Source organism: Biomphalaria glabrata, chromosome 14 (genome assembly GCF_947242115.1).
Source record: "Biomphalaria glabrata chromosome 14, xgBioGlab47.1, whole genome shotgun sequence".
Classification (NCBI taxonomy): domain Eukaryota; kingdom Metazoa; phylum Mollusca; class Gastropoda; family Planorbidae; genus Biomphalaria; species Biomphalaria glabrata.
In genome coordinates, this window is record NC_074724.1 from 3,041,053 (window position 1) to 3,053,508 (window position 12,456).

General features: G+C 35.7%; 1 long non-coding RNA gene across 1 annotated transcript in view; it reads left to right on the forward strand.

Annotated features, from left to right (window-relative positions):
• The window catches only part of LOC129923001 (uncharacterized), a 10,965-nt gene extending 818 nt beyond the window's left edge, over window positions 1-10,147 (forward strand). The window contains exons 2-3 of the long non-coding RNA XR_008774932.1: window positions 1,858-2,217; window positions 4,206-10,147. This is a non-coding gene — a long non-coding RNA (uncharacterized LOC129923001). The remainder of the gene's footprint in view (window positions 1-1,857; window positions 2,218-4,205) is intronic.
• The last annotated feature ends 2,309 nt before the right edge of the window (window positions 10,148-12,456 follow it).

Sequence of the window (12,456 nt, forward strand, 5' to 3'; positions counted from 1 at the left end):
AGGCGCCATTTCGCCCTCACTGACATAGCTGGCAGCAGATGATCTCTGAAAGAGGCATTGGAGAGCTCTCACAAAGGCCGCAGGACATAAAACACTCAAAGAAAAACACTTATTGAAGCAGGCACTAGTGGCGGAAAAATATGCAGGTCGCAAATGGGTTTGCTAATTCATGTGAAAACTGCACTAATCGGACATTTTCATAATCGAAGACGTCATTATTATTATTAAGTTTTAATATTATAGTGTTATAATATATTTTTGTATTGAACGAGGATCTTATTTGAATTTGAATAATTTTACTTCAATTGATTGTCTTTTTAAACTTAATGCGCTTTATTAGAAGACGTTGTCATTATTATTATTATTATTATGTTAGAAATGAACGAGTAGTCATTCTCTGGCGCTGCCAGGGTCGAGTTTCGTTAAAGAGAAACAAAATTCATTGTAGTCCCTTTAACAGTTTCCACTGAGGAATTTTCTGGTGATGTGGCAGGTCTGCGGCAGTACCGCCCTCTGACAGGCAACGAGGATGTTCCTAGGAATGTTAAGGGCCTTGAAGGTGTGAGGTCAGTTGTTATTATCCCCTCGGTTGATATAACAATGGGGTATATTGTTATTTTGGACAATTTCCATAGACGCTTAATCTCCAAGCCTAGGTTCCCATATTTTCTTTGTTTTTCTATCTCAGTTTTTCTTAAATTATGAGACAGTGGTACGGCGATGTCGATAATGGTAGCGTTTTTTTTCTTTTTTTATCGATGAACAGAAGATCCGGGCGATTGAAATCTACCGTTTTGTCGGTCAGAATAGGCCTATCCCAGCACAGCAGATGTTCAGTAGACTCGAGAACCTCTTGTGGCGAGTATTTATAATAAGGAGGAGTGTCCTTACAGATCAAATTGTGCGTCAAAGCCAGGTGTTGGTGTATTAACTTTGCAACTTGGTTATGGCGACCTAGGTAGGCTGATTCTGATAGAGCTGGACATCCTGCCATAATGTGTTCAATCGACTCGCCCACATTTCCACATTTTCGGCATTTGTCGACAACATTGAATTTCAGGATATGCTTCTCGTAATTTTTTGTCCTGATTACTCTGTCCTGTATTGCTGTAACAAAGCCTTCTGTTTCAGGGTAGAGATGACCTGCTTTGAGCCATGTTAAGGAAGCAGCCTTGTTATTATTATTATTATTATTATTATTATTGTTAATGCGCTTTATTAGAAAAGTAACCATCAGTTACAATAAGTTCGTTTAATCTTTTTTAATTTAAAATTTCTTACCTATTTTTTGTCGAGATTGGAGTAGAATACTACATTATAGGAGAAAATTAATTTTGTTTAGTGTCAATATATATAGTCTTCGAGTTGAAAGATTAATGAGGATTGCAGTATTGCACGTGACCTACATATTTTGCCACATCCAACGCAGACATAACCATTGTCCGCCCGATGGTCGATTTAGCAGTGGATTTTCTTATCGGTCTCAAATGTGTATCCCGCGGCCTCTGTAAGTGATCTGCAGTTGTCTTGCTTTGAGTCCGCCTTCAGCCAGGTGCTCTCTCTCTGGTCTTTTAAGTCTTTGTTACCGTATGTTACGACAACCACCTTTCAGCTCACCAAAAATGGCTGCCTTTGGCATGCGTTCGTCCCTCGTACTGGATACGTGCCCAGCCCAGCGTAACTGTCGGATTACAAGGAATTTGTATATTTGGTGCTTTTAAAAAATCTACCATTCTTTAGTTATTGAGAGGTAAATAAATGTTCTAAAAGAGGTATTGTCTTTTTTTTTTTACATTATTTTTTAAACTGTGCAATTAGGTCATAATGATTTTTTTTTGGTCAACATTTTAATTTCAGCTGTCATTTCCCAGTACGTGAACACACTTAGCGTCAGGTCCTCTATGACACAGGACAACATCAAAGGTGAAAGCGCTATTTTTTTCTGTACTTGGACTGCAGACGACACTGAGAATCCAGATGAACTGATTGTGTCTTTGAGTGGACAAGACTACCTCATAAAATGTGGAATTTCCCATTTTCCTTACAACTGTACTGCAAAAAATAACTATGAATTGAGTAATTCTGCTCGAGGCCTGGTTTCAATGTCAATAAATGGTTTAAGTTGTTCAAACCAAGGGAAATACTTTTGTTCAATACTAGAACATTCTGATGAGTTAAAACAGGAGAAATCCGCTTCTTTCTTAAACTTTACAAAAGGTGCGTTGTTTACAATACTTATTTCAACTCACTTTGTCTGTCTGTCTGGTGACAAAGTCTGTACACGTTATTTCTCCCACACCCATTCTCGGATCATGTTTAAACTTCGCACAATTATTCATTGGCGTAGACAAGACATGAATCATTTTAAAAAGAATAACTAATTAGTCAATTAATTACTGGTAGCTAATTATTTTGTTTGATACCAACAAGAGAAATTAATCCTTCAGTATTCACAGATATCGTTAAATATGTCGGGTTTTGTCCCCTTAGATAATAGTACACATTATGTCTCTTACACTCATTCTCGGATCAAGTTGAAACTTTACACATTTATCTATTGTATGTACCTAACAAAACATGAATCATATAAAAAAAATAACCACCTAGTCAATAGATCATTGGTAATTTATTACTTTGTTTGATATCGAATAATGAAAATAACTTATACATTATAGAGTGATAGAAGAAGTTTTCCCCCTTAGATACGTTTTCTTTTTAAAAAAGCTTGTTTTTATTATTCCTCCTGGTAGATTGCAAACTATTTATGAGTTTAAAAAATTGTACTCTGGACAGGGATTTCCAAAACTGCTACATCGATTTGCATAGAAATTAAACAGCCTAGGTATATCTTTGGGAGAAAAAAAAATACTAGCTAATCGGCCACACGGGGATAACAGTGGTCTGACCGCCGTCTTATTTTTGTTTTACTAAACTAATCATCTTTACATCAAATTTGGTTTACGTCACTTTATTGAGAACACGCTTCAGTGGAAATCATCACACTCGACGAAAAATTACTCTATAAGGCAGGGGTTCTCAATCTGTGGGTCTTGATGTTCCCTGGTTTATACCCTGCCAGCTGCCATCCTCCGTCGTCCTGCGGGAGGTTTGGGCTAAGAAATAGATTATCTTCAACTCTGAAGGAACACCCGAAACATGTAAAGCAAACAAATATCTATTGCTAGACATATATATGACCCGCGGTCTTTCAGAGAAATCTCCAGCTGTTACTATACGCTTACCCCCAAGCCTTGACTTTGACCCTAACATTTGATGATCTAACGCTGAGAAAAGAATTACTAGCTCGTTGGCCACACGGGGAAAACTCTAGTTTGATCGTTATAATTTTTCAAAGTAAAAAATAAATGTAAATTTGGCTAGACACTTACAAATCTACCTAGGCTAACAGCCATCTTGGCGTAGTCAGCCGTATTTCCGTAACTATGCGAAAACAGTAAATTTAAAAATTGCTTCAATTTTATTGAAGTTTAGACGAGATCTTAAGAGTTCTAGATGTCCATATAATGACAAATTATCAATTAAACATGTTTTTCCTCCCGGCCTATTTAGAAAATGCGGACGTTTAACTTCAATAAATCAGCAGCTGACGTGTCACGGGTTCGATTCACATACAGAAGCTATTATTTTTGTATTATTATTTTTTAATTATTTTATTCTATTGTAAGTTTAATGATGGAGGTATTGTCTTTAAAAATATTTTTAAAATGTTTTTCTTTTTATAGGTTTGTACATTTATACATTTTAAAATTTGGACTGTTAGTGCTTAAACGATTTTTGTAGTTAACTAGCCAAACTATGTATCTAATTGCCCGTTAATATTTTTACAAAGCTTATCTCAGCTCATTCCGTCTGTCTGTCTGTCTGTCTGGGTGGAATTTTTTACAAATGTTTTTCTTACAGTTTTCATTCTTTGACCAAGTTGAAATTTTGCACAATTATTTTATGTCGATGATAGCACATGAAATTTAAAAAATTCATTAATTGATTAGTCGTAATGAATATATATATTTTTTATGTAGAAAAAGTAAGCTAAACGGAAATTAACCTTGCAGTATTAAGCGATATGGCAGTGATTTGAAAATACTCTTCTATCACTCGATATAAGCTTTTTTTAAAAGTATCTGTTATATTTTCTTTTTTTTTAAATATTTTTCTATAAAAACATATATTTCAAATTTTCACAGATGATAACGCTGAATGCGGTCAAGATGCTTTGAATTCCATTGGCATACAGACGACGTTTGCACTGGCACTCTTTATTTTACTATGGGAGAAGAATCTATAAGGCCTACATACTTGTCATACCACACGGGTGAACACATTAAAATACTCACATTTTAGTTATGAACAAAAATGGAATTAGGATCAACACATTTTTGTATTGCTTCATATATCTCGTCATTGTGAATGGTCTAATATTAAAACAGAGCACGTTTGCTTGTGATTTCGCTAATGAATAGATGAGAATGGGGAACAAGGAGACCAAAGATATATATATTTACATTTGTTATTGATCTACAAGTTACATGTTGCAAATTTTTTGTTTATGGAATATCTTTTGTTTTTATTTTATACCTGTTTTTTTTTTAGTATAAACTCTTTTTTTTTAAATAGATTTTTTAAAATGGATTTTGTTGTTATGAAAATATAGTTCAGCGTGAATTGGCTTAAATCAGTGTTTCTCAATTTTATTTTTACCGGTGACGCCCCACTATGTAAACAAAATTTCGTTCGCGTCTCCACCACTTTTCATTTAGACAGCGGGAAACTGGGAGACTCCCTGAGTGGGTTCTGGGGGGTGGGGGGGAGTTAATGATTTAAAAAACAAAAAAGGAAAGAAACGAGAAAATATTTATAATTACAACACAATTTGTTTCAGGTCATAGAACAAAACAAGTTTATTTGTTTGTATTCTAGTTCGTCCATCGTGGTTCGATGATGACCACTTTTGTCATCCAGGGGGCTGAGGGCTTTGCATTTCATGTGGCTGGAGAGACCTATGTGAGCCCGGAATGTTTGACTGCACGCTGGAGCTACTGTTATTTGCCTTCCATTTTTCTCTGGCGCTTTTCTTCTGCCAGCGCTGTTCTCTTGTCACTAGAAACTTGTGCGCCAGTTTTCACAGCGCGACGCCATGATGCTCTGACATGTGCTTCTGTCTCCAAGGTGGCTGTTGTCTTTTTCCACCGTGTGAGCGCTTTCCTTTCCTTAATTAGCCATACATGAGTAGTTTAGGGATAAGGCTGTCTTCCATTCTGCAGATGTGTCCTGCCCTACCTTTTCTGCTCCAGACATTTTTAGACAGTCTGCCATAGGATGCACTGGAGTTGGCAATAAGCAGGTCGATTTCATTATCGATCTTTCTGTTTCTGGAGATTGTGCTGCCAAGATAGGTGAATCTGTCCACTGCATATATATCATTTCCATTTATTTTGATACTTGGATCTGAGTAGGCTTTCACTGGAGCAGGCAAATATAAGACTTCATTTTTTTTGTGTTTATAGTGATGCCAAAGTCTGAACAGACTCTTGAAAAGTCTTTTTTCTGTATGCTACAAAAGTGGATGTCTTTACCAAAGCGGGTTGTGGGGCGCATCACAGTTTTAGAATCGTTGGCTTAAATGATTATCTAATTAATGGTTCACTCGAAGAAGAGGTAATATATACTGATAACGTACACCGGGACCCTATAGTGATATGGATGGCTGCCTGGTCGTGCGGTTTGCGCGCTGGACTGTCGTTCGGATTTATCGACGGTCGAGGGTTCAAACCCTGCCCGCTCCCATCCCCCGTCGTCCTGCGGGAGGTTTGGACTAGGAAGTAAACTATCTTCAACTCTGAAGGAACATCCGAATTATGTAAAACATTTTACAAACAAACAAACATGGAGTAGTAAAAAAAAAAAACAATTAGAATTGCCTGTTAAATCTTCTTTTACAAATAGTTATAACTAGGTGCAAACGAAATGCATTCATTATTTTTACAATACTTCTATTCAAGTCAGAACTTCATGGAACCTGGAAACTAGCCAGGAACCTGCATGGACAGCTGATCTCAAAGTGGCTCTAGCGATTTTCCTAGAAATTTAACATTTGAAGTATATCGCCGAGAAAAGAATTACTACGTTGGCCACACGGAGAAAACTCTGGTCTGACAGCTATATTTTTTAAAGTAAATAATTAATTTAAATTTGGCTAGAAATCTACAGAGCTAGATAAAGGTCTTGGTCCAAAATCAGTATTGAAACGACTTTTGCGTTCTTGAAAGGACTTTCATTTTCGGGAATTTCTCAACACAAGGCGCGTCATGTTCTAGTTCTAGCTCTAAAATGTTTATCATTGGAATATTATAAAGTATACTAGATCTATACCATAGACTTATATATACTATATCTAGACTGGACATGGAGATTTTTTATCACTACAAAAAATGTGAAAATTTTTTAGAAAATTCAATCAAGGCGTTGTTTTGTAAAGTAGTTAAAAGCAGTTAAAGTGTTTTTTTTTCAACCCTAACCTATGTAACACATAATTTAATTTTAGATCTAGATCTAGTAATTGAACATAATAATTATTATTTTGCAATTGGTAGATACATAATCTAGACAGATTTAGGTAATCAATCTATTTAAATGTGCATAAGATGATTTAAATCAACATGAATTATTTCCATCTATGATTTTTGAAACATTTTCTCAATGGAAACAGACAGGAAATGGCTTAGTTTCATATTTGCGTGAATATCCGAGAAATGATTTTGCATTATTTCTAAGCTTTGAAAACTAAAGATCATTACTTTTCTAAGACAGAAAAGATTGATTGGGGCGACTGCCCTTAGAGACTGAAAAAAGAGTTTACGTGCATAAAAATCTCTCTATATATATATAGGTCCGTGAATCAATCAGTCGCGGATAAGAATTTATTTCCGGTTTCCAGTCTAGATACAATATATAAGTTTATGATCTATACATTTCGCGGTTAACAATAATTCTTTCTCGTGAGAAGGAGGGAAAGGGCGGGGTAAAAAATGTATCATTGGTTATTCATTAATTTTTAATAGAAAAAAAATAACGTCCTATAAATTGTATATAAAAAGTATTGTTAATGTTTTTCTTGTTTTAAAGAAAAAAAAAATACAAAAACAAGTAAAAACATTAACAATACTTTTAAGAAAGACAAGACAGTGAGAGGCCAGCGAGCTAGTACTTCTATTCTCAACAACATCAACTGTTGAATTTCTATTTACCACAAACAGAGGGAAGAGCAAGATGTTCAAGATAAAAGGCGTCCAACACCACACCCAGTACTGTTCAATGAGAGGCGCTGGAACATGGAGGAACATGTGCAGATGTCAGAACCTGCATTCGTAAAGCTCAACCAGCCTTCCATCAGTTAAAGAACACTTGGGGATCTAGGGAAATAAGTACCACCACCAAGAATAGGCTCTTTAACACTATTGTTAAGTCAATACTACTTTATGGAGACGAGATCTGGAGAACCACCATCACCAACATGAAAAAAATCAAAATATTCATCAATACCTGTCTGAGGAAGATTCTTATGATCCTCTGGCCAGACATAACAAGGCAAGCCCTAACCTGGAACCCTCAAGGAAAGAGGAAGAGGGGGACGACACAGGAATACATGGCTGCGATTGGGACGCAGATGCCAAGCAGGCCGGAAAGACGTGGGGAAGTTGGACAGAATCTCCCAGAACCGAGACGTCTGGAGGAAGCTAGTTGGCGGCCTATGTCTCAGACGGGACCGCAGGCAGACATGAGAGATCTGAGATGATATAATCTTTTGGCACGCCAATGAAATATTAACCCAATTTTAGATTTACACGAAATGAGCATTAATTGAATCAACTAAATTAACTCAAGCAAAACAAGTATCCAGAGTTTCTTTCCCAAAATTAAAATAAACAGAAGAAAAACTAGGTCTAGAATTTACACATTAAGAATTTTTACTAGTAAGGTGCCCAAAAAGTCAAAAATGTTATTCCAGAATAACTCCAAACCGATATAGAACACACACACTGACAAGACTGTCAAATGACAATATAACCTTGGTGACTTGTTTATGTTAAAGCACAACTTCTTGGATCCGATGACGCCATCTGTAAAGTTTTCTTGATCAATCGTGAATTGTTCACATTGTAACTCGCAAAGCCAATGCTCCAAATAGTCAAAGGCGAACAACTCTCTCAGACCTACACCACAGCCACAAACAATATGGTTCAGAGAGTTTTCAAGCTCCAGCTTAGTAAAATTTGCAATGCCGTCCCATTCTGGTGACTTTTCTTTATTTATATCCAGATCTGCTTCGCCGAGATCAGCATTAGAATTCTCATTTGATAAAATGAGGAGCTCTTTATCCCTGGACAAAATTAGGATGATTCGTAATAACATTTTTAAACTTTCTTGCACGACAATTTTGTTGTTAGTCGGAAACAGAAAATGATCATGTATTAAAATTTTCAAGGTAAAGAAATAGTCCTTGATCATTGGAAAGTAAGATAAACTAGAAGGGCGCCATAACTTGACGGCGTTGATGTTAGCGAAATGTCGTAGAAAACAGATGAAGACTTCACTGAAATGTCCCATATTATGAGCTTCGAGGCTTTTTTCGGGAAATGCCAACTTTATTACATACATAGATAGCTCTTTTGTGGTGATATGTTCAGCGAAATTGGATTTATAATTAGTTATTCTGCAATTCACATATTTGGGCCCTTTTGTAGATCCGTCTGTAACTTTACATCCTAGCTCCGACCATGGACTTGATATATCTGAAGATTTGAATGATAAGTAATTTACAGTTGATGTAACGGATATAGGAAAATCTAGACTATTATGGTAGATAGCAAGAGAATTCTTAGATCTACATTTTGCACAATATGGAGCTAGACTCGCTTTCTCTGAGATTTCTGAGCTCTCGTTCTGACACAAGAGAAGTCTGACTTCTTCATCATGAGGCCGTGCAAAGAGAAGTTGTTGATACTGTACTATAACATAGATATATGACTGCATCTTTTCAATCGCCAGATCTTTCATATACGCTTTCCAGATCAAAGGTTTTGAATACTTCTGTGCAAAGCATTTAAATATGCTCCAATTTATATAAGTGTATCCAGTGGTCAGGTCACTGACAGGAAAATAATTTGTTTCATCTTCAGAGTAAACATATGGAGTTAGAATAGGCCTTAACAGACGTAAACCTTCTTTGTTTGGGTCTGTGACACAGCTAGGAATGAACAGTGCACCGTCTTCTGTGCACAGAAATTTGGGGAAGACATATTCCTCACTTTTTGCATCCTTCTTGTAAGTCTTATTGTTGAATTTAACGGATGTTTTAGACTTGTATATTTTATGGGCAACTTGAATCGATTCTGTAGAAAGAATGTGCTTCTCTTTTCTAAATGCAAGGGTAGTATTATTTTCGTTGGTGATAAACGGACTGGATTTGTTTTGTGTTTCTTTATTTAAAGCTTCAGTAAAGTTTCCATGCAGGAATTCTCCAGACGACGTTTTCCCATTGTTGGTCACATTGAGAACCAACTCTTCTGGGCTTGAGACTATTAAGTTTTTTTCTATGTGGTGACACCTGGTGCTGAAGTCTGCACAGCAGACGGAACATGTTTTTAGACAAGAGCACGGAGACTTTTGCTGACCTTTACACTTGTCTCGACATGAGAGATCAATGTCTGCTTGGGGTAAACGAGATCTGCTTAGTCGAACATTGTCATGATGGAATCTGCTTTTTCTAGTTGATAATGTTCGAGCCTTTGATACATGTTCATTTGTTACATTTTGAACCGTAACATTTTCTGTTGCTACATTTTCAGTTGCTACATTTTCAGCTGTAACATTCTCCTTTCTTTCATTTTTAGATGCTTTAGTTTCAATAGTTACATTTTCAGTTCTGAGATTTTCCACCGTAATATTTTCCGCTGCTACATTTTTGGTTGCTACATTTTCAGTTGCTACACCTATCATCAGTATTTGGAAACAAATCAATACATTAGTCCACATTTGAGTTGAATGTATGTCCCCTGAAATAGAAAACAAGTCTTAATACCGAATTTCAGTTTAAACACTTCCAGCTTACGTAGTTATCTTAAGACATCCGTAACAACCATTAAAAAAAATATTACGATCAGAAGATAAAATGAAAGCTGAATGTATTGTAGCAGGTAAGATTGCTGAGTTACTGTAATGTTTTGTTTTTAGCGTAAATAAAATAAACGTTTCACAATACTGTAGACACCTACCTATTTGCATCATTTTTTTAAAATTAATAAATTGTTTAATGTCCATATAAGAGTGACATAATAAGTAAGATATCAGGGCCGAATTTTAAAAAGAACATGACTGTACAGCAGCCCCAGGCCTCAACGTAAAATGGGACTTCTATATTTTAAAAATCTAGTTTTAACAAAATGTACATATAAATGAATGTTAACAAGCAAAGTACAAAAAAAAACCTTTTTAAATAAAAACAAATCTTTTCTTAGGAAAAGAACAGCAAAAATCACTGCCTTATATCTCAATACCGCAGGATGTAGCTCTTTTTTTCTCTTTAAAACGAAACTAATGAATTACGACTAATTGATTAACTGATTATTTTTTTATTGATTCATGTATTGTCATTGATTATTGATAATTCTGCATAATTTCACATTGATCCCAGAACAAGAAATGAGAGAAAATAAAATAGGGGAATAGCTCCACATATACAGCCACACCTCTTAATACTGTAAGATTTCAATGCCAAATTAAATATTTAAATTCCTATGATAGATTTTTTTTTGATGGATTCATATTTTTCTAGGTTCAATAATTAATGGATTAGAATTTCAACTTGATTCTAGAATAAGCGTTCAGCATAGAAAACTGGAGCACAGGTTGCTGAGGAAAAGAGAACCACTCTGGCAGAAGAAAAATGCCAGAGAAGAAAAGCAAGACCAATAACACTAGCTCCAGCTGGAATAACCTGCCCGGGCTCACATAAGTCTCACCAGCCACATGAGGAGGCACAAAACCCCAGTGCAAAGCCCTCAGACGCCTGGATGACAAAGTGGTCATCATCGAACCACGATGGACGAACTATATATAGAGAATAGATGTGTAAGAAATAACGTGTAAAAAAGTTGTCCAAGACAGACATACATACATACAGACATACAGACAGACAGACAGACAGACAGACAGAGTGAGTCAATAAAAGCTTTTTAAAAAACAAAATGGTCATGCGATTAAGGTACAAGTAGAATTTTTTTCACATATAGTCTATTGTCTAAGATGGTATCGAAGTATTTAAAAGTTTGCACTATTTCAATAGTCTCTCCAGCTACACAAACAATATCACTTTCCTTATTTTCCCTATGAAATTTTTAAAAATTATGTTTAATTTAGAAGTTCTCTAATTTATTCCTCACAAATATGACTTGGATTTAGATTTTTAGGAGCATCTTTATTGTTTGACGCTTGGAGAATAGGGGTGTCAATAAAACATTCTGCCGGTACTGCATTCTATATAATCCTTTAATAGCTAGGTTAGTTGTAAATGTATTTACTTACCAAATAAACGAAGATGTGCCAAATAGTCTTGATCGAGAATCTCAACATCGGGGATTCTTATACATCTTTATTATTTTTTTAAATACATTAAAAACAAGTATATGTTCCCTATTCAAATAGGTACGGAGACACAAGAATAATGACTTGATCTAACTTAAATATCAGTGTGTATATTGTTACTTTCAGACTTGTTGTCATGGGGCAAAGTTATACCACAGACCAATTTAAATATATTTACATTTTGGAATTTAAACTCACGCTTATCGCATACGATACCAGACATTGAATCCTGATACAGTGTAGACTTGTTTAAAAACGCCTAACAAGCGTAGTTTGAGTAAAACTAGATCAATTAGTGTACAACTGTGCAATGACAATGGAATGTCAGTCACGAATATTTGTGTAATGATCAACTTAAGTGTGTATCGTTGTTACGTCTTCCAATTTCTAAGGGAGATAATTGGTTGGTTAGCATTTTGTTTTCCAAACATTGTGATTGTGTAAGTGTGTGTGTGCGAAAGTATGTGTGTGAGGGCGTGTGCGAGAATGTGTGTGTGTGTGTGTAAGTGAGTTAGATATTTATTAAAATGTTTGTCATTTTAGTTATTAAATTAAATATACGCTTCGGAAAAAAAATAATATTAGAAATTGACGTGCCTTTAAAATGTTCATTTATTTCAGATATATATTATATAGTTCGTCCATCGTGGTGCGATGCCATCATTATCACACATAGGGGGCTGAAAGCCTTGCACTGGGGTTTTATGCCTCCTCATGTGGCTGGTGAGCCCGGAATGTTCGGCCGCACACTGGGCAGGTTATTCCAGCTGGAGCTAGTGTCGTTTGCCTTGCTAT